This window comes from Macaca thibetana, chromosome 17, assembly GCF_024542745.1.
Source record: "Macaca thibetana thibetana isolate TM-01 chromosome 17, ASM2454274v1, whole genome shotgun sequence".
Taxonomy (NCBI): domain Eukaryota; kingdom Metazoa; phylum Chordata; class Mammalia; order Primates; family Cercopithecidae; genus Macaca; species Macaca thibetana.
In genome coordinates, this window is record NC_065594.1 from 9,496,551 (window position 1) to 9,518,353 (window position 21,803).

Genomic DNA, 21,803 nt, shown 5'->3' on the forward strand with positions numbered 1-21,803 from the left:
TCTTTCTCCAACATGGAAAGCTTAACTGGTCTCTTATCCTTTGGTAGAGGCAGGCCCAGGTGTGGCCAATGGAGACAAAGGGGTCCCCCAGTGTTCCTGGCTAACCTAGGGTCTTATGGGGTCTTTATGGGTTGGAACCAGGTGGACCCTGTGCTAGGATTTAAGAGGGCAGGTTTTTAAAGAAGTTTTTAAAATGATGCATGCACAGGGTTAAAAAAAATTAAGATATATACATGCGGCCAGGCATGGTGGCTCATGCCTGTAATCTCAGCACTTTGGGAGGCTGAAGTGGGCAGATCACACTGGTGAGGTGGGGCTTTGGAACTCCCAATGTGCATGATGATCTGGTGAAATCATTCGGTCAGTTTCCTCTGTCTGTACAGAAAACATTTTCCAGTCTTTCCTGCTGTAAGACTTGGGATAATTTAGCAAAGGGTCTCTTTTGGTTTGTTTGTCTTTATGTGAAATCAGTGGCAGGCTGCATAGTGGAAAGTGTCCATGAAGTAAGGACTCAGAACACCAGAGTAAATCCTTTTTTAAAACATTTTATTTAATTATTTTTTAGAGACAGGGTCTCACTTTGTCACAACTGGCATGTGGTGGCATGGTGGTGGCTCAGTTAGCTGGGCATGGGGACGCACACCTGTAGCCCCAGCTACTTGAGAGGCTGAGGTGGGAGGATGGCTTGAGCCCAGTAGTTCAAGGCTGCAGTAAGGGTACTGCACTCCAGCCTGGGTAACAAAGTGAGACCCTGTCTCTTAAATTAAAAATGGCTGGCCAGGCACGGTGGCTCATGCCTGTAATCCCAGCACTTTGGGAAGCTAAGGCGGGCGGATCACGAGGTCAGGAGATTGAGACCATCCTGGCTAACACAGTGAAACCCCATCCCTACTAAAAAAAAATACAAAAAAATTAGCCAGGCGTGGTGGCGGGCGCCTGTAGTCCCAGCTACTCGGGAGGCTGAGGCAAGAGAATGGCGTGAACCCGGGAGGCAGAGCTGACAGTGAGCCGTGATCGCACCACTGCACTCAAGCCTGGGTGACAGAGCAAGTCTCCATCTCAAAAAAAAAAAAAAAAAAAAAAAAAAAAAAAAAAGAAATGGTCAAGAGCAGTGGCTCATGCCTGCAGTTCCAGGCCTCTGGGAGGCTGAGGCAGGCAGATTGCTTGAGCCTAGGAGCTAGAGACCAGCCTGGGCAACATGGCAAAACCCTGTCTCCACAAAAAGTACAAAAATTTAGCCAGATATGGTGGTGTATGCCTGTAGTCCCAGCTACTCGGGAGGCTGACTTGAACCCAGGAGGTCGAGGCTGTAGTGAGCTGTGATCGCACACTCCACTCCAGCCTAAGTGACAAATTGAGACCCTGTCTCAATAAAATAAATAAATAAAAACTTTTTGTAGTGATAAAGTCTCTACATGTTGACCAGGCTGGGCTCAAACTCCTGGCCTCAAGTGATCCTCTTTATTCAGCTTCCCAAACTGCTGGGATTACAGGCATGAGCCACTATGCCAGGCCTAATTTTTTTATTTTTAGAAATGGGAGTCTCACTGTGTTGCTCAGGCTGGTCTCAAACTCCTGGCCTCAAGTGATCCTCCTGCCTTGGCCTCCCAAAGTGCTAGGATTACAGGCACGAGTCACTGTGCCCAGCCCCAAATCCTTAAACTCTCTGGCCAAGGCTTTCTCCTGAAATGAGAAAAATAATTCCTGAATACCTTCCTTAAAGCATTGTGATAAGTAACAAATGTAACGCAGTTTGCGAAATGCCTTGAACATTATAAAGTAGCCATGTAAACGTAGGATATTCTGGTTTTTCTCTTTCATTCTAGCCAGCTAGTCCCTTTAGGGGACCCTCATGCACTGCACAACTTGGCAAAGCTGGTCTCTGCATGCTTAGCCTCTCTTCCATCCCAGCCCCGCCCCCACTCCCTATTCACCCCTTCCAGATGCTCCCACTACTGCTTGGGACAGGGCCTCCCAGGGCAGCACTGCCTCTGCAGGTGTTCCTCTCCCTGACATCACTTGTCATCTCTCATGGTATAAGGGCCTCAGTGCACCGAGGACACCCTCATTTTGCTGCAGCACAGCCCATTGTTTTGGGTCTGGAGGGGACAGGAGACCAGATGGTCAGGGACAGAAGCATTGATGTAAAGAACTGTGTTTGTTTAACCCGTAGAAGACAGGGTATAAAGGCCCACGGGAGGAGTTTGCAAATGCACGCTGTTAACAGAAGAAAGATTAGAGGAGTTCTGCACAGCTTTATGAGGTAGAACCAGGTGGACCCTGTGCTAGGATTTCAGAGGGCAGGTTTTTAAAGAAGTTTTTTAAATGATACATGCACAGGGTTAAAAAAATTAAGATCTATACATGCGGCCAGGCATGGTGGCTCATGCCTGTAATCTCAGCACTTTGGGAGGCTGAAGTGGGCAGATCACTTGAGCCCAGGAGTTTGAGACTAGCCTGGGCCACATGGCAAAACCTCATCTCTACAAAAACTACAAAAATTAGCAGGGTGTGGTGGTGCGTACCTGTGATCCTGGCTACTCAGGAGGCTGAGGTGTGAGGATCACTTGAGCATGGGGAGGTTGAAGCTGCAGTGAGCTGTGATCACACCACCGTACTCCAGCCTAGGTGACAGAACAAGACTCTGTCTAAAAAAGAAAATATATATATACACACACACACACACACACACACACATATACACATGCATATAAACACACATACATATATACATACATGTATAAACCTAAAATTCTTCCTTCTACCCCTGAAACCAGTTACCATAGATGCCCTCAGCAGAGGCAAACAGTTACCAGTATCTTTCCAGGTACAACCTAAGCATATGTTCATGTATCTCCTTTTTTTCTATCACATAAATGGAATTATTCTCTACATATTATTGAGCTAGTCTCTCTTTCTCACAAATCAACATGAATTTTAGATTTTTCCCTGTCAGTGCATGAGAATGGTTTAATTTTTTTAACAGCCTCTTGGTTTCTCATAGTACAAATATTCCATAATTTATTTCATCAGTCCCCTGGTCAAACGTTTAAATTATTTCCAGTCCTTTGCTGCAATGAATATCTTTGCACACATGTCTTTGAGCCCATGGGGACTATATCTGCAGGATAAATTGTTAGAGGTAGAATGCTGGTCAAAGGATAGGTACATTTTAAATTTTGATAGATATGGCCAAATCGTGAGTAGATTTTAGCCTACAGTAAGAAAGAATTTTAGCAACCAAAACCACTCAAGTGGTGTGTGGACTATGTTAGGAGGTTGTGAGTTTCAGAAAGGAATCAAGACCAGGCTACAAATCAACTTGTCAGAAATGCCATTGGGTATATTCAAGCATTGTAAACACACTGATCACAAAAGGTCCTTTCAACTCTGATACCCTAGCTTCCTTTTTACTTATTTTTATGTTTTAAGTGACTATATATATATATATTTTTACATGTACAACATGACGTTTTAAAATATGTATGCTCTAGCTTCCTAAGCATAGGTATCACCGTAGAGACTCAATATGTATTCATTGAATATTGTGCAGAGATAAAGTGAGATGTCATGCCATTCCCATTGGAAGGTGTGTAGAAGGAAGTGGGTCAATGCAACACATCTCAAAAGAAGTCCTCTGGTGAAGCAGCGCTGTCACGTAAGGCACTGCGCACGGCGGGCTTGCACCATGTAGGGCCTGGGCAGGTGGTTAGGAGTACAGAGGAGGCCTTTCCTGTTCTCCCCATCATCACTCACATTGTCCATGTCTAGAACTCCACATTCAGAAAAGTGCTCTTTGGCAGATGTGGCCAAACAGGGAGTGCAGTTTCTGGCCCTGAATCACCATTATTAGGTCAGCATCTTCAGCAGCAGGGCCATGGCACCCAGACGGGTTGTGATCCATCGTGAGGAGTGTGCTTATTGCTAAAGGTAACTGAGCATCCGAGGTTTCCCAGAAATGGGAAGTTCCTACCTTACAACTCAGTTCATTTCATTCCTTGGAAAGATCTTACATATAATGGGATAAAATGTGTTCCTCTTTAATCTGCTCCCGTTTCTTGATTTTAGGTCTTCCTTTCACAAACAGTGAATACAAAATTGTCCTCCATCTACATTCTAAGCCTCACAGAGCCTGAGGGCTGCAATTAAACGCCAACTCGGTCTTCTCTCCTTTGGGTTCGATCTCTTCAATTCTCTCAAGGTTGCTTGTGTGTCGTGTTTTTCAGATATTTGCAACTTAATTGCTGTTTTTGAACCTATCCCTTCTCACTCCAAGCAGTCACAAGTCTCAGAAAGTGTATTGCCCAGAACTTGGCCCGATCTTGGCCAGGAAGGAGTAGCGTGGAATCATCTCCCTGTTTTTCTGTGCACCTTTCTAAAATCAGCATCCCGGAGATCCCTTGCTTTGGCCTGTCAAGCACACCCTCCCGCTTTTTTTTTGGGTAAAAGCACTGTGATTTCTCATTAGAGAGCTGTTCTTCCTTATTCTGAGAAGTCCTGGTTCTCCCTGCCCCTCCCACTCAGAGGATGGTAGCACACAGAACCCAGTTTAGGCCTTCAGACTCTAGCTTCCAGAGTTTTGAGCATTTGGAAGAAAAATGTAACAGAAAACAGTGGAACAGAGAAGTTCTGATGATCCCATTTCAGGGATGGGGTTGCGGGGGTGTCCTCATTTTCCTGCAGCTTGGTTCTTCAGTATCCAACAACTATTCCATACCTTTCCAGAAAATCCCTTTTCCGATTTAGAGTCCATTTCAGTTGCTTGCAACCAAAGAACTCTGACCCAGATTACCCTGTCCTGTCCCAGTCCCCACCAGGAAGTCACTGTGGACCAGACACTCCTAAATCTATTTCACACGTGTTACCATTGAACCACACGTCCCAGTCCTGCACTTGGAAAGCTGATCTGGGACAAGAACACAGCCTTTGTTTTGGGCTATCCCAGTCATGTCCCAAATTCATGACTGGGGATCGTGGATCCCTCTTCTTAGTTCACATCCATTGGTTTCCTGTCACCTATTGGGCAACTTGCCATCAAGCTCTCCCATCAAGTCACTGCCAAAAGTGTTGAGTAGCTAATTACAGCTCATGGGTTCAGCGACTTCCGTCAGTGTGCCACCCTCCCAGGCAGGGAAGTCAGCGTTCACAGAGCTTAACTAACTGGCCAATAAGGGATGAAGCCTAGTCAAACCCAAGTCTGTCAACCCCAAAGCCAGGGCGTTGGAAGGAGGAATCCTCTGAGGGGTCCCTGCCTACAAGAGACCTAGGGGAGAGGTTGCATCTTACATGGTTCCTGAAGACCTGTGAACAAAGGGGGTTGAGGAACCATATGAAGCCAGTGCCCGGATGCAAAAGGCCCAGCCTCAGACTCCATGTGCTAATTAATGGAGCAGTAGAGCTAAAGTGTTGAGGTGGGAGACAGGATGGCAGAGGAGAAGGGGCACAAGATTTCCAGCAAGACAAAGACCTGGGTTTGGAAGGATCCTCCAACCTAGGCTTCATTCAGCATCCTGGGTATTGATATTGATATATCGATGCACCGTTGGCATCTCTCAGATTCAGAGGTTGGCAGGAAAGATGCCCCGCCTTCTCATGGTGCCCCTCACCCCACCTGATCTCTCCTCAATCCCCAGCTTTGCTCCCTTAAGGATGTATTTTAGGGTAGGGAATTGACAACATAAGAAGTTTGATGTGTGGGCCGGGTGCGGTGGCTCACGTCTGTAATCCCCACACTTTGGGAGGCCGACGTGAACAGATCACGAGGTCAAGAGATCAAGACCATCCTGGTCAACATGGTGACACCCCGTCTCTACTAAAAATACAAAAATTCGCTGGGCGTGGTGGCACGCACCTCTAGTCCCAGCTACTCGAGAGGCTGAGGCAGGTGAATCACCTGAACCCGGGAGGTGGAGGTTGCAGTGAGCCGAGATTGCACCACCTCACTGCAACCTGGCAACAGACCAAGACTCTGTCTCAAAAAAAAAAAAAAGAAAAGAAATTTGATGTGTCCGGAGAAACACCAACATTGTTGGATGATGGAAATTATAATAAAATAAATTTAGATGTTGCTTTTGTTGAAGTTTTTTTTTTTTTTTTCTCACCCTGATTTGGTAGTTTGAGATTCTAATTTTATAACCTTGGTCACTGGGAGAACCTTGACTGATTCCTATCATTTTAAACAGCCTTTTATAGTCACAGCATCTAGAGAGAGTACATTTCCTCTTCTTTTTCAACATATCACATTTCTTGGCAGAAATAGCTAGCAGAAAGCACCAAAATGTTTATAATGAGGATAAAATCAAAATTTCGCACATCAGATTTCTCTTTTAGATTATTTCTTCCTGTTAAATCTTTCCCTGTTTTAACTTTATTTTAGTGGCTAACAATTTAACATTTATTTTGACACTGTTCAATCAACTTATAGGATTTTATCATCAAAGGACATTGGCTCTGGGGTTAAATGTTTCTAAACCAAAAGGACTTTGTCGGCATAATCATGAAAAAGCTTGGCTGGGTTCAGGCCGTTGTCACCTCCCACTTGAATTCCGAGGGTGAACTCCGGAATGGCCTTCCTGCTTTCTCAGCCTCCACTTAACTCGGCTTCTTTCTAAGATTTTCCTTTTTAAAACTGTACACTGTGCTCTTGATTCTGATGTAAAGTAGTTTGTAGGCCAGACTCAGTGTCTCATGCCCGCAATCGCAGCTCTTTGGGAGGCTGAGGTGAGCCTCAAGACCAGCTTGAGCAATACAGTGAGACCCTCGTCTCTACAAAAAAATATTTTAAAAATTAGCCAGGCATGGTGGCGCGTGCCTGTAGTCCCAGCTGCTTGAGAGGCTGAGGTTGGAGGATTGCTTGAGCCCAGGAAGTCGAGGTTGCAGTGAGCTCGGGTAATACTAGGGCAACAGAGCAAGACCCTGTCTCAAAAAAAAAAAAAAAGAGAAAAAAAGAAAAAAAGCTAGCTTGTGGTGGCCATTAAGGAGTAAAGATCAAGTTCAAGTTCAAATCAAAAGTATGCTAAGACTCACAGCAGAAGCCACAGGAAGAGCCTTTATTTAACCCCCAACCCAGGCCAGGATGCCCAAGTGACCTTTGCCACATTCAGCTGAGTCACCAGGGTCCCCAAATCTTTTGCATTTTGCCCTGAAACTGCTTTCCCATCTCTGCTCTCAGTGACTAACTCCGTCACGAATGTGACCCAATTTGTTCGGCAAGATGTGATTTTTTTTTTTTTTTTCAACTCATGCTGCTTTTACTGGTCACGATTCTCTCTCAGGCATTTAGCGACTCCCTTTCGGCACCCGCCCGGCCCTGCTGCTGAGCTGGATTGAGAGCTTTCTCCCCAGCTGTTCCCTTCCAGCCCGTCCTCCTCTCCCTGGCACATCCATATTCCATTTGCTTTTCTGCAGCATTTTGATATCTCCAGAGTCTCCTTAAAATAGATAAACACTAACCTCCAAGGCAAGTGGCGAGGCACAGCCCAGACTCGCATCAGCTTAACAATCTGCTCCAGGAGGCGGCTGGATGGAAAGAATAATGATAGGAGTGATCTGCTCATCGAGGCTGTTTGTCATTTACAAAGCGCTTTTGCTTGCATGATCTTATTGAATATAAGCACGGGTATAAGCACTACTTCCATTTAATAGAAAAAGAAACTGAGTCTCAAAGAGGTGAGGAACTTCTCTAGATGGTAAATAAGAGGCAGGGCCAGGACTGGAACCTGTCCTTTTAAAAACTGCTGTATAATTTACATTCAATAAGACACAGATGTTCAGTATTCAGTCTGATGGATTTTGACAAAGGGATGCACTTTGTGTAACTACCACCCCAAAAGGGAAAAGATCTTTCCATCACTCAGGACGTCTCCTTGTGCCCTTTCTCAGTAAACCCCCATCCCCTTCCGACTTCGACACGAAAGATTTGTTTTGCCTTCAACCTAAGTCTGACTCCAAACTCCTGTATTCCAAATTCCGTCCTTTTTCTCTGACACCATGCTGTGCTTCGGAATTAACAAAATGGGCACCATGGGTCCCACCTGGCTGGAATCTATAGACATAGGACTTTAGGAGGCCAGGCCATGGTCTTTTAGCTGAAAAACTAGGTCAGCTGGTCGAGTGGACCTCGAAGCTTTCAGTTTTTGGAATGTATGGAGGGCAGTTCCAAAAATACACACAGGCCTGATCTCTAGAGTGCACCTTGAAACTGAACTCACCACTCTCCAGCCTCAACAGCACTTCTACGTGCTGATGGTCACTGAAGGGAAACTGGTACAAGGCTGAAAGAGGAGTCAGAATTCAGCTGGGAGGCAGAGAACACAAGACTCCAGTCCCACGCGTCTAGAGCCTTCCCACCTGCCTTAAACTGCCACCACGGGGATCTGGAGCCACTAGTTACAGGCAACACCCTCCATTCTCACATCAGAAAATTCTCTTTTGTGGACTTTTCATGCCCATCAGGCGGCGTAATCTGACAATGGAGAGCTTTGCAACTGGAGGCCTCCATTTCAGTGGAAAAGAAGCAAGCAGCAAAATCATGAAAGCCCACTCCATTACTTCCAAGGCTACGCAGTAAAGGGAACGAGCTGCTGAGTCACCGTGGGCCTCATTCCTATCAGGCTTCCATTAAGGAAGGGAGACCTTCCTTAATGGAAGGTTTATCTGTTTATCTGGCCAGTTTTATGCCAAACTCCTTGTCCAGTCCAGCAGGTTAACTGATTGCTCTTGGATTTTGTTTACATGCAGTGACATGCCAGTAAATTATCAGCTGGTTCTCAGGGAAGCGGAAAAAAGCCCCAATGTGTAGTATTTGGAGATTTCCGTGGTTTCACCGAAGGCGGCTTTGAGAGTGTGCCTCTGCAACCTGGCTCTAGCGCACTTCCAATTTACAATAACACCTTTAATTTATTCAGCACACCCCTACCCCAGCGGTGACACAGTGATCTAAGGGGTGGAGATTTGAGAGTGGCCCTGTCCCCTCTGCATGCTGTCCCAAAGCCATTTTCTCCCCGCAAAAGATGGGGCGCTGCATAGTCAAGAGAGTTTGCAAGGGCCTCCTCTCCCATGTTGGAATCTCCAAAGAAACCTTCCAAGTTATTTGGAAGTATAGAATAAACATAAGAAAGCCCGAGATAAATTCCAACAAACCTCCAATCCAGGGGGCTGAGTCGTCAGCCTCCACCTTTCTTTACTGGCCTCCGTCAATAGCCAGCCTGTACAAGTTTTTAGAATATCCCTAAACATTCGGTTTTCTTTCTTGTTTGGTTTTGTTTTTCTCTTTAGAAGACTAATTGCAGAAAAGCCTAAGAATGCACTCATTTCCTGCTCCCGGATGAGCATCAGCAGCCATGCAGAGAGGAAAGGAATGGCAGGAAGAGGCTCCAGCTGAAAACAGCATTGAAGCCAGGAGTGAGCGCCGGGGTCTGTAAATATCGAGAGGCTGCCGCGCTGCCAGTCATACTCCTCCTCTTTAAGGCCACAAGCGTAGGAGGAAAGCTGAATGCCAATGTGCAGGCTCAGAAAATGATTTGTGCGGTGAAAAGATTGTTTTTCCTTTTTTAAAAAAAATTTAATTTTTAAATTTATGATTGACATAATTGCACATACTTCTGGGGTACAGTGTGATGTTTCAGTACAAGTGTACATTGTGTAATGATCAAATCAGAGTAATTAACACATCCAGTACCTTAAACATTTATGATTTCTTTGGGATGAGAACATTCAAAACCCTCTCTTCTAGTGATTTTGCAATCTATAATACATTATCATTAACTCCAGCCATCTTTTTCCATTTTCATCAACATGCCTGTGTGGGGTCAGGTTGGCAGCAGGGCTCCCTGCTCTGCCGGCATTTACAGCACCACGCTGTTCTCTTTGGCCACCTTAATTAGCACTCACTCATCCTGTGCCTTTGCTCCTTCTTCCCTCCAGAATGTGACCTGATTCTGCATGACCTCTCCCAATCTCGACTCCATTTCCTGTCCCAACACATCCTTGCTCTTGACATTCTGCTCTGGGTTTTGTTTTCTGCTCCACAGTTCTTTGGCAGGAGCTTTGGCTTTACATTTATAAGCCTTCTGATGACTACAGATATTCAAATAATTATCCAAGCTTCCTGTCTCTCTTGTTCAGTACAGTCTCTTTTGTGTGATGCATTCATTAAATCCCTCTGACAGAGGGATTTGCACTGTTATGGAGGGGTTCAAAGATATCCAGGAAGAGGTCCCTGCCCTCAGAGATTTTGTAGTCCAGCAGAGGAATAATAATAATATCTATGCCGTACTGAGAGCTTTCTACACGTCAAGCAGGTTCCTCCCATTACCTTAGACCTCTGAATAATCCTTGAAATAGACCCTAAGGTTATTCCCATCCCATATAGGTGATAACTGAGGCTCAGAGAGGTTAAGTAACTTGCCAAGGTCACGTGGCTTGTAAATGGTGAAGATAAATATGGAGCTGGGATTCTAACGCAAATGGTTCCAAAATCTAAGCCCTTACCACCATGTGACAGTTAAGTATCCAAATAACAATACAAGGCAGAGAGTGCTGATAGCAAAAACAAAGCAGAAGTTAAGAACTAGGTGGTTTTAGAGGGTGGAGATGGGAGATGATGGTTCATAAGAACCTTTTTAGGGGGAAGTAGTGAATTCCCAGGCCCTGAACGTACTTGGGCAGAAACTGGAGCTATCTGTGAGGCTCTGAACTAGTGTCCGCACCTGAAAGATGCCTCTGGAAGTCCTTCTGGCCCTTGGAATGCTGATTTTAGCACGTGACCTATGTGCAGCACCTAGAAGGATGATTTTTTTTTTTTTTCCTCTCTCTCTCTCTCTGAGACACAGTCCCGTTCAGTTGGCCAGGTTGGAGTGCAGTGGTGTGATCTTGGCTCACTGCAACCTCCTCTTACTAGATTCAAGCAGTTTTTGTGCCTCAGCCTCCTGAATAGCTGGGATTACAGGCATGAGCCATCACTTCCAGCTAATTTTGGTATTTTTAGAGACGACGTTTCACCATGTTGGCCAGGCTGGTCTGGAACTCCTGGCCTCAAGTGATCCACCCACTTCGGCCTCCCAAAGTGCTGAGATTACAGGCGTGAGCTAGTGCACCTGGCCAAGAATGCTTCTTGATGGTGCAGATTGAAGGAAGAAGCCAGGGACCAAATCCTCAGAGCTAGAACACTCAGGGGGCACAGTTAGTTTTGACTGCAGTCCTCATCAGCTTCGAAGCTTGCCCATCACTTGGGCCAGGAATATATGTATGTGTATATATATATATATATATATATATATATACACACAAATCACAGTCACTGTTTGACAGCTAAAGAAGCAAGAAACGGGACTCTTTAAGCCAGTAGTTCTCAAACTATAATCCTGAATTTATTCCATACGCTGGACGGGAGTTCCACAGTAAAATTAAATCATTGCCTTATTGCTAACACTCAGGGGTGGTGCAGTTGTACTAGTGTACTAAAAGCACCTCAACTTCAATAGATTCCATTGAAAATGTTCCTTCAAATGTTTCTGAAAATTTCAGCACCTGCTCTTACTTATCTGACAGTGGACACTGATACAATAAAACAAATAAATGAGTGGAGCTAACAACTATTAGCAGAGAAACAGAAGTAACCAATTAGATTTGGCATGACAGCTTGGCTTTTGTATTTTCATGGACGGTGGGTGGTAGTTTTGGATTGCACACATTTATTACAGTCATACTTTCTGCCCGTTAAATTGTTCTTAGATCATTTAATAGAAAAAGTACATCAAGGCCGGGTGCGGTGACTCATTCCTATAATCCCAGCACTTTGGGAGGCCGAGGAGGGTGGATCGCCTGAGGTCAGGAGTTTGCAACCGGCCTGGCCAACATGGTGAAACCTCATCTCCACTAAAAGCACAAAATTAGCCAGGCATGATGGTGCGCACCTGCAATCCCAGCTACTTGGGACGCTGAAGCAGGAGAATTGCTTGAATCCGGGAGGCGGAGGTTACAGTGAGCCAAGATAGCGCCATTGCATCTAGGCTGGGCGACGAGTGAAACTCCATCTCAAAAAAAAAGAAAAAGTTACCTCAATGTTCCATGGTGTTCTGCAGAGTCCCATGGCTTCAGGTGTTGCCCCTCACCTTCCTCACACGCGGCGTGACTGAGTGATGATTATGTGGTTGTTGACCTGCAGTGTGAATGAACTTATGGAGATTCTAAACGGTGGGACTGTGTGCCGTGACTAGGCTGGAGCGGGGCACTTTAAGTGCTGGGGGAAAATGGTTCAACCCAGGGGTGCAAAATACAAAGGAGGGTCCCAAGCCTTCTCTCCCATTAGCACTGCTTCCCTCACTGCAAATGGTGCATTCTCCATCAGTTAAGGATGCATCAGAATCGTCCCACGGAGACTCTGGTCCACAAAATGGATCCCTCACTGCCAGCTCCCGAAGGACAACTCCCACGCCTGTCACACACCTGTCAGAATCTCAGGCCCGTGGGAGGAGGAGCGCACGCACAATTGGAAAAAGGCAAACAGGTGAGTTCTACCTCGTCATCTGCTTAAAAACCTCAACCTGGGGCCGGGCACAGTGGCTCACACCTGTAATCCCAGCACTTCGGGAGGCCGAGACGGGTGGATCACCTGTGGTCAGGAGTTTGAGACCAGCCTGAGTAACATGGTGAAGCCCCATCTCTACTAAAAATACAAAAATTATCCTGGCGTGGTGGCGGGCGCCTATAATCCCAGCTGCTTGAGAGGCTGAGGCAGGAGAATTGCGGGAACCCGAGAGGCGAAGGTTGCAGTGAGCGGAGATCAATCACACCACTGCACTCCAGCCTGGGCGGCAGAGTGAGACTCCATCTCAAAAAAAAAAAAAAAAAAAAAAAAAAAACCGCTACCTGGACCCTCAATGAACAGGACCTTTAAAGATGTTTCACTAACGTTTAAATGCTCCCCTTTCAAAGAGCCCCTGTAGCCAGCAGAGGGCTGTGACCTTTTTCTCTTCCTCAATCCCACCCTTCCCTCCAGCCCTGCACCTGAAACTGAGACCCAATGCACCAATCCCTGAAAGGGGCCGGCTGTGCCCTATTCTCCTGCAAAGCCAGTGTAGGCCCCAGCGTCTTTGCCCACCAGAGCCGGGCCACACCAGATGCCTTGAGCTGACGCGCCCTAGCCTCAGGCTGCCGGCACTGCTGAGTCCTCTCCTTGGAGCATTGGTCTACCCCCTACTCACTCTCTCCCCAGCCAAGCCCATCTCTTCTCTGAGGCTTCAGTAATGCACTAGATGCAGATGCTGTTAACTAAGGCCTCTGGAACTGCCTCCTGGGCCTTCCCCCTAAATACTCATCAGGCACCTCAAACTCAGCATGTTCCCTGCTAACCCCATCATTTCCTGCTCCAACCCAGCTACGCACTCCCTGTGATTGTGAACTAGTGGCTGTTACCACCACCTACTTGGCCATTTGAGCTGGAAACCTGGAAGCTGTCCTTGAATTTTCATTCTCTGTCTCCCAGCGCCTCATTCAATGACCAATCACATTTCAAGTCCTACTTACTTTTTTTTACCTGGCTTTCCCGTGATCTCAGTCTTAAGCCCTCATCATCTCATCTGGATTTCCTGTAACAGATATCCCTGGCTCGGCTTTTTCTCTCAGGAATTTCATCCTCCATACTGCTGCCAGGAGGATCCATTTACAAAGCAACTTGGAGGCAGGTGTGCTGGCTCACCCCTGTAATCCCAGTGCTTTGGGAGGCTGAGGCAGGAGGATGGTTTGAGCCCACGAGTTCAAGGCTGAAGTGAGCCATAATTACACTACTGTACCCCAGCCTGGTGACAGAGTGAGACCCTGTCTCTAAAAAATAAAATAATGATAATAAATAAGCAACTCAGGCATCTAATGACACCAACGTTTCTGACCAGCCAATAAAGCACAAACTCCTTTATGTATTACACCTAGGTCAGGCGCAGTGGCTCACACCTGTAATCCCAGAACTTTGGGAGGCCAAGGCAGGTGGATCACCTGAGGTCAGGAGTTCGAGACCAGCCTGGCCAACATGGCGAAACCCTCTCTGTTCTAAAAATACAAAAAATTAGCTGGGCATTGTGTCGGGCGCCTGTAATCCCAGCTACTCAGGATGCTGAGGCTGGAGAATTGCTTGAGCCCAGGTTGGGGAGGTTACAGTGAGCCAAGATGGTGCCACTACACTCCAGCCTGGGTGACAGAGGGAGACTCCTTCTCAAAAAAAAAAAAAAATTAATAAAATATATATTACACCTGGCCCTCCCTCCCCACCTTTATCTTCTGCCTCGCCTGGCCTGACATTTTAAGCCCCATCGAGATGCAACTGCTCATCCCTTGCCTTCCTGTCCTAAACCTGATCATGCTTCCACCTCCAGCTGCCTCGAAGGCTGACCTTCAGCTGTTATTCCCCACCGTCTCTGAGCCCGCCTCTTCCATCCCAAAGCTCCCATGACCCCAGTGCTTACTTCTGGATGACCCTGTTGATTTCTGTTATATGTTTATGTGTTTACTGTCTTTGAATCTCCATCCGCTAGAATAGTGCCCGGCCAGTCTTAGAGCAGAATGACAAACAGGGTGAAAATCTAAAGCCAGTTTCAGCACAACACTGTCAGTATTTCCAGCCTTTTGAAAGGAAATACCAGAAGTCATCACCACCCCCAAACATCCTATGGGCATTTCTTCACTATTAAAACATCCCCCATGTTCCCTAACACATAGCTGTGGTGATGGGATGGCTCCCGTCAGCTTCTTGCATTCATCCCTGATTCTCCATCTCAGTGTCTCCAGTTAGGAGTAGACCTGAGTGAGAGACGAGGGTTGAGACCCAACTCCCCATCCCAAGCTATCTTTCCCGATACCCGAAATCACCTGAGGCTCCCATCTGCCTCCCTAAACACATACACACACACACAGACCAAGTGTCTCTCCCCTGTCACACCCTGCTCTCATGCCTGGTTCCCTGCATGGCCTGAAGTGCCTACCACCAGCTTGGCTCAAGTCAGCAGCGATCTGGTGGCATCTCATCATCCCCAGGATGACTATTGGCTTGACACCCTACCAGACTTCTGGTTGCCCCAGTCTCCTGCGGCCACAGCTAAGAAGCTGAGTATTTGATAAGTAGACAGCACTATGAGGCCCTTACAGGTCACCCATGCCTTGCGCCATAGCCAACAGAGGTAACAAACATGGCTTCTGTTCCAGGTGATCCGCCGTATACCCCATTCTGATCGTTACTGAGTACTTACCAAGTGCATGCCACCGACTGCCTGTCTTACAAAAGGTGCAACTTGGCGTCATAAGAACACGGGTTCTACAGTCAGGCATAGGTTCAAATCCCAGGTGTGCCAGTTAGTAGTTGCATGACCTTGAGCAAGTTACTAACCTTTCTGTGCCTCAGCTTTCCATCTGTAAAATGGGACTGACAACAATAGTACTTCCCTCATAGGACTGCTCTGGGGATTAAATGAGTTAACAGAAAAACAGTGCCTGGCATGTAGTGGGGGCCACACAAGTATTAGCTGTCATTATTCATGTGCTAATGAATATTAGTTCATCGACTTCTCACATCACCCCATTTTACAGATGAGAATACTGAGGCTAGAGAGACAAAGAAGCCCAGACTTGAGCATCTCCAGCATCCATGTCCTCAACCAGTGAGACCATTTGTGGCCCAAATCCCCTCAGCCATGCAGCTTAGGCCTCCAATCCCAATGCTTAAACTGGGCAAACCTTCCACATCCTTATATTGATATCACTTACCATTTTAGTAGGAAATGAGCTCTGAGTTGATTCAAAGGTAGGAAATGCCTAATACTTAAAAACAGTTTGTTTCATAAAAACAAAAACCCTTGTTAATTAACACCTAACCAAGTCACTCCATTAACAGGAAAGTGACATGGTGGCAGAGCGAGGGCTCAGGGTTCCAAGTTTTGACTCATTGTTGTCAACAAGCACGTCCTTTTGCCCAGGGAACATCAGAGAATTGTTCATACAGAGACAGCGACCGCAGATGGGGCACTAGTGCCTTCAGCTGCAAAAGGTCGTCTGGCAGGAAGCACGTTGGTCCCCTGGCAGTTTCTTGGGCCATGTGGCATAACCGCCAGGTTATACTTCTGCAATTACAGTCCCCAGGGACCTGCCACATGAAACAGACATTGGCTGTGATCCTGTAAAAAGCCTCAAGCAGTGGCTCTTTCAGTACAAGGAAACCCTTGGGACAGAAAAGTTTACTTTTGCTCAGGCTTTATGGTGACAACCAGCGTGATCAACAGGAATTCTGCAGTGGGGTGACGCATCAGGCTTGGGAGCCTTTGCGCTTGACTTTGAAAGATTATAAATACACCAGGCTCGCCAAGCATAGCCAGTCAGTTACAAATTACGAGTCATCTTTCGGTTGTTGCTGAACTTCCTTTACACCTCTTGTTTTGAACAGTAAGCAAACAACATCTAATCTTCTGGCTGTGGAGTTCCAAGTACACCACAAAGCATCGGGACACACCTTTGCCCTGGCTGCTTTGTGTGGTTGCAGGTTAACCAGACATGCAGCTAGGAGTTCACCTAAAACCTTCCTTTCCCCGGTATATACCTTGGTATTGATTTGACGGCTGGATTCTGACTATTGAGTGTTCAGGGATAGTTACTTCATTAAGGCTTCTGAGATCCCCCATTTGCTTGAAGATGAAAACAGGCAAAGGTATAAACAGATAAAGAGTCACACAGACAAATAGCTGTGTGGGCCATTACTTTTAAAGCATAGTAGATGTTATTTGTGTTTGGAGAAGCTTAATGATACACTCAAGAATCCAATAGTAGAAATTGTTTGCTTTCAGGAAAAAAACGTTATACCAGGAAGGTATGTATGAAGAAAAGAACTGTATAAAAGCAATCTACAATACGCCTGTTCATTTGTAGCATAACAGTTACACCTGCTCACTGGAGCTTCTTTGAGATTTCAGTCTTTGGTGTAAGACACATGTATGCACATGTGCACACACAATGGTAAGCACACATGCTCTGCAGCTTCAACCCTCAGTGCGCAATAAAATAAAAAAGACACTTGAATCATCTGTCTCAGCCCCAGCTAGAGCCTACGTCTTCCAACATGAATTTTAAAATACCTTTTTGCCTTTTAAAATATGCTGTAGAGGCCAGTCACAGTGGCTCATGCCTGTAATCCCAGCACTTTGTGGGGCTCAGGCAGGTCACGAGGTCAGGAGATCGAGACCATCCTGGCTAACATCGTGAAACCCCGTCTCTACCAAATATACAAAAAAAACATAGCCGGGCGTGGTGGCGGGTGCCTGTAGTCCCAGCTACTCAGGAGGCTGAGGCAAGAGAATGGCGTGAACCTGGGAGGCAGAGCTTGCAGTGAGCCAAGATCGTGCCACTGCACTCCAGCCTGGAGGACAGAGCGAGACTCTGTCTCAAAAAAAAAAAAATGCTGTAGATGATTTTTAGTTTATCCAGGTCCTTTGTAATTAATCTCTGCATTCATCGTAATTGGAAGTAAAGCTCAAAGTAAGAAAATAGCTTTCCTCCAAGTTTATTGCAATTAGAGAAAAATATAATTTAAATGTTTTTGTTTCCCATTTCTGTTCCTTCCATACATTGGCTAGAATGGTTCCTGGTCTGTAAGCCAGTGGGTTGAGATTCCTGATCAGACCACCTTTTCAACCCAGTTCTTTCTCCTCTTTGTATTTCTCCCATACAATACAATATTGAACATTTCACAACCTATGGGCATATGTTTTTGGCAATGTGGCTAAGCCAGGCAGCATTGAGGACTGTCCTGGTGACAGTCTGGTGCAGCCCTCACCCAGGTTCCCACACTCACACCCCTCCATTCTCCAGTGGGCTGTGCAAGTAAGTTAACAGCAAATAAATGGCCCAGAATGGCTTCCTGTTGGGGAATAAAAGGGACAAAGACTTCTGCCCTTAAAACTCCGGTACCAAAAGTAATCTAGCGGAAATCAATATTACTAGGAATATCCTATGATTTGGGTGGTGTTGAGTTCAAAGACAGCATGGCTGAAGTGTGACCATCCACCCAGTCACATGAGGCAAAAACCCAGGCGCTACCCGCATCCTCACCTCCAGCTTCCTCCCCACGGCCAGTCGGTTAGAATGTGTAGGGAGAGTACCTCTCCCAGCCCTGGAATCCTCTCACCATCTTCACCCCTTCACCACCTTCAAAGACTTTCATGGCCGAGTGTGTTCTGACCATGCCTGACCCAGAGCCCTTCCTCTGGGCTCTCAGCTCCACGTCACATCCTCGTGACCACGCACCTCACTGTTATGTGCTTAGATATCTGTGTGTGTCCACCTCACCCACACACTGTGAGATCCTTGAGGGCATGTTGTCTCTTTCATTTCTGTATCTCCAGTGCCTAAAAAGGAAAGTGCTCACTTACTAAATAAATATACAATATAAAAAATAATTTTTATCCCTTGTCCCATTTGAGATCGCAAATGAGTAAAGTTTACAAGTATTCATCTAGTCAGCATCCCACTAAGACCACACAGACACTGAGATGAGCACAGGATGCTTATAAGCAAATGCAAAATAAACTATGAGAACTGTGACAGCTTCCAGTGCTCTTCATTATAAATATCGGCTCTTCATTATAAATATCGGCAATTGCTAATATTCAATAACATGTCAAACACTCTACATTAAATTATCACAAGTCCCTCAGGCAGGTGTTAGTTTTCTCTTTGTACAGCCCAAGAAGCTGAGACAAGAGTCACACAACCAGCCAATAGAGAGAAAAGATTCAAACCCGGAGACCTTCTGTCTCTAATCCCACCCTCCTCCCACTGTCTCCTGCTGCCTTGCTGTTTCAAAGCTTGGCTCTGACACTATGAGCACTGCCAAAATTTTACAACAGTTTGTGTATGTCATGGTCTGCAAACGCTGCCGATGGCAGTGGTGGCAGCCTCAATAGAAGGCTGGGACTGCTTACCAGAGGGAGGATTTCCTGAGCTCTAGTCACACCTGCTCTTTGTTCTCTCTCTCTCTCTCTCTCTCTCTCTCTCTCTCTCTCTCTCTCCCCCCCCCCCCCTCTCTCCCTGTCTCTCTCTCTCTCTTTTAAATACAGACAGGGTCTCACTCTGTTGCTCAGGCTGGAGTGCAGTGGTGTCATCATGGCTCACTGCAGCCTCAAATTCCTGGGCTCAAGTGATCCTCCTGCTTCTGTCTCCTAAGTAGCTGGGACTACAGGCATGCACCACCAGGCCTGGCTAATTTCCTTATTTTTATTTTATTTCTGTAGAGACAAGGTCTTGTCACCTTCCCAGACTGATCTCGAACCCCTGGGTTCAAGAGATCCTCCCACATAGGCCTCCCAAAGTGCTGGGATTACAGACGTGAGCCACCACACCTGGCCCACACCTGGTTTTTATCCTCAACACACACCCCCAGGCTCAAACTCAAAAGGAAGGAGCAAACCCAAGAAGCTGCGTGAAAGACACCTTGACCTAAAATGTGCTCATGAACAGGCAACTTGACTACATATTCTCCTCGACCTACAGTGGAGCGACATCCCTATAAAAGCCATTGTAAATTGAAGATATTGAAAGTCTAAAATGCCTTGAATATACCTAACCTATCGAACATCAGAGTTCAGCCTCGCTTCCCTTAAATGTACTCAGAACCCTTCATTAGCTTACAGTGGGCGACATAATCTAACACAGGCCTATCTATGTTCTAATAAAGGGTTGAGTATCTCATGTGATTTATTGAATACTGTACTGAATGTGAAACAGAATGGTTGTCCGGGTACTCACCATTAGCTGACACAGCTGAACGCACACTGCGCCTGAAGAGCGTTTGAAGCATTGAACTAAAATTAATTGCTGGGTGATGGGGCTGCTACAACGACAGGGTCATCAATTTCTCTCTTCTGCTGAGACTCGAGAACCGCGGGAAGAAGGCGCTGGAGCATCAGCACTTGCTGGTTTGGCAGGCTGAGCGCTCTTCCTTCAGGAAGGCATCAGGTGTCCGTGATTTACCCTTCTGAGGGCAGGGCTGCCTGGGCGCTTCGGCTCGCAGCCACTGCCCAGCATCGAGAGAGTGTCATACAGCATATCCCTTGCCTGTGGAATAAAGGCCAGTCTTCAGAATCTGAAGTGCACAATTTCTTTTTTTTTTTTTTTTGAGATGGAGTCTCGCTCCGGAGTCTTGCTCTGTTGCCCAGGCTGGAGTGCAGTGGTGCCATCTCGGCTCACTGCAACCTCCGCCTCCCGGGTTCAAGCGATTCTCCTGCCTCAGCCTCCCGAGTAGCTGGAACTACAGGTGTGTGCCACAACACCTGGCTAATTTGTTGTATTTGTAGTAGAGACGGGGTTTCACTGTGTTAGCAAGGATGGTCTTGATCTCTTGACCTCGTGATCCGCCCTTCTCGGCCTCCCGAAGTGCTGGGATTACAGGCGTGAGCCACCGGGCCCAGCCCTGAAGTGCACTTTCTACTAAATGCCTGTCACTGTTACATCATCCTAAAGTTTAAGCTGGAACTCTCTATACTTGCACCTGTTGTGTGAAGGATGTATTAGAAACAATACAGTTCCCTCCAACCCCTCCCCACCTCATTTGTGGAAGAATCTCAGGTCTCCCTCCTAGAAACGGATTCAGCCTCAGAGATTCTCAAGACCAAGGTGGCATCCCAGGGTTCCAGGCTCTGGAGACGAGGATGTGGAGGGAAGGGGGTAGGGGGAGGTCACTCTAGGAAAACGCATGTACCCTAGATCCCCAGTGAGCTAAGTGGGACTGACTCCTAGATGGAAATAGCCCAGGCAGACTTGTCACTGCAAGAATTCTGGTCTCCCTGGATACCCAGCATGCTCAAGAGCCCACTTGAAATGCTGAAACACTTCAGCATACTGTATGTGCTCAGAGGAGTGGCTGAGACTAGCAGGTTGAGGAAGGAAAAGGAAGAGGGCCTTCTACGTGCCAAGTCCTAGAGCTCAGGCACCATACCAGGAGACAACATGAAAAACAGTCTGCAGCAGACGTTGCTCTCGCCTCACGCAAAACCACTCCAACCTCCTCCTAGCAAGATTTCCTGTGCACCAAAGGCTGAAACACTGAAGACCTCTTCCTCCAAAGTCCCTTGCACTAGGGTTTTCCCCGAGTAGTCTTCCAGGTCGATTATAATAATAATAGCAGCTTACCCAGGCAGACGCTCTGGTGCATGGTACAGCCTGGGCATTTTAAGTGGCTACCACACTGCCCCTCTGGAAGCACAGAGGTGGAGATGCTTTGGACCTTCTCCAGCAGGGGTGACAGTGGCACTATGTCTAGTCAATCTCTAACCTCAGGGGCAGTCAGCAGCATCAGCACAGCTTCCTGGTTCAGCAGCTTTCCGGCCTGCAGCACAGGCAATGTGGTTTTTGAGTTCACAGTGGAAGCAGCAGATACAGCAGCTACCTGACTAGGCCAGTTTTGCAGTATGGTTCTGAGACTGCACCTGGACCCACTCTGTAGCCTCCCTCTCCAGCCCTTGCCATCATTCTGTAGCCCAGTGGTTCTCCAAGGGTGGGCTCTGGACCAACAGTACCTGGGAACTTGTTAGAAATGCAAATTCTTGGGCCCCACCCCAGACCTGCTGGATCAGAAATTCTCGGGGTTAGACCCAGTAGGCTTGACTTTAGCAAACCTTCTAGATGATTCTGATATGCCCTAAAGTTTAGGGACCTCTGCTGTGGGTCAATCACCTATAATAAATCCATTTTTCCTGTAGCTAGAGTGGATCGTGCTGTCTGCTGATTCATCCTGACTGAATCACAGTCCCTGTCCTCATGTTGTCCATGAG

General features: G+C 46.7%; 1 protein-coding gene and 1 long non-coding RNA gene across 2 annotated transcripts in view; one reads left to right on the top strand and one right to left on the bottom strand.

Annotated features, from left to right (window-relative positions):
• ALOX5AP (arachidonate 5-lipoxygenase activating protein) overlaps nt 1-21,803 on the top strand; it is a 734,005-nt gene that overhangs the window by 339,316 nt on the left and 372,886 nt on the right. The gene's annotated exons all lie outside the window — the stretch shown is intronic.
• LOC126940781 (uncharacterized) lies at nt 1,008-21,301 on the bottom strand. The gene is made up of 5 exons (XR_007720910.1): nt 21,163-21,301; nt 19,780-20,088; nt 18,085-18,380; nt 7,453-7,518; nt 1,008-2,624 (listed from the first exon to the last, which is right to left on the bottom strand). It is a non-coding gene; the product is annotated as an uncharacterized LOC126940781 (long non-coding RNA).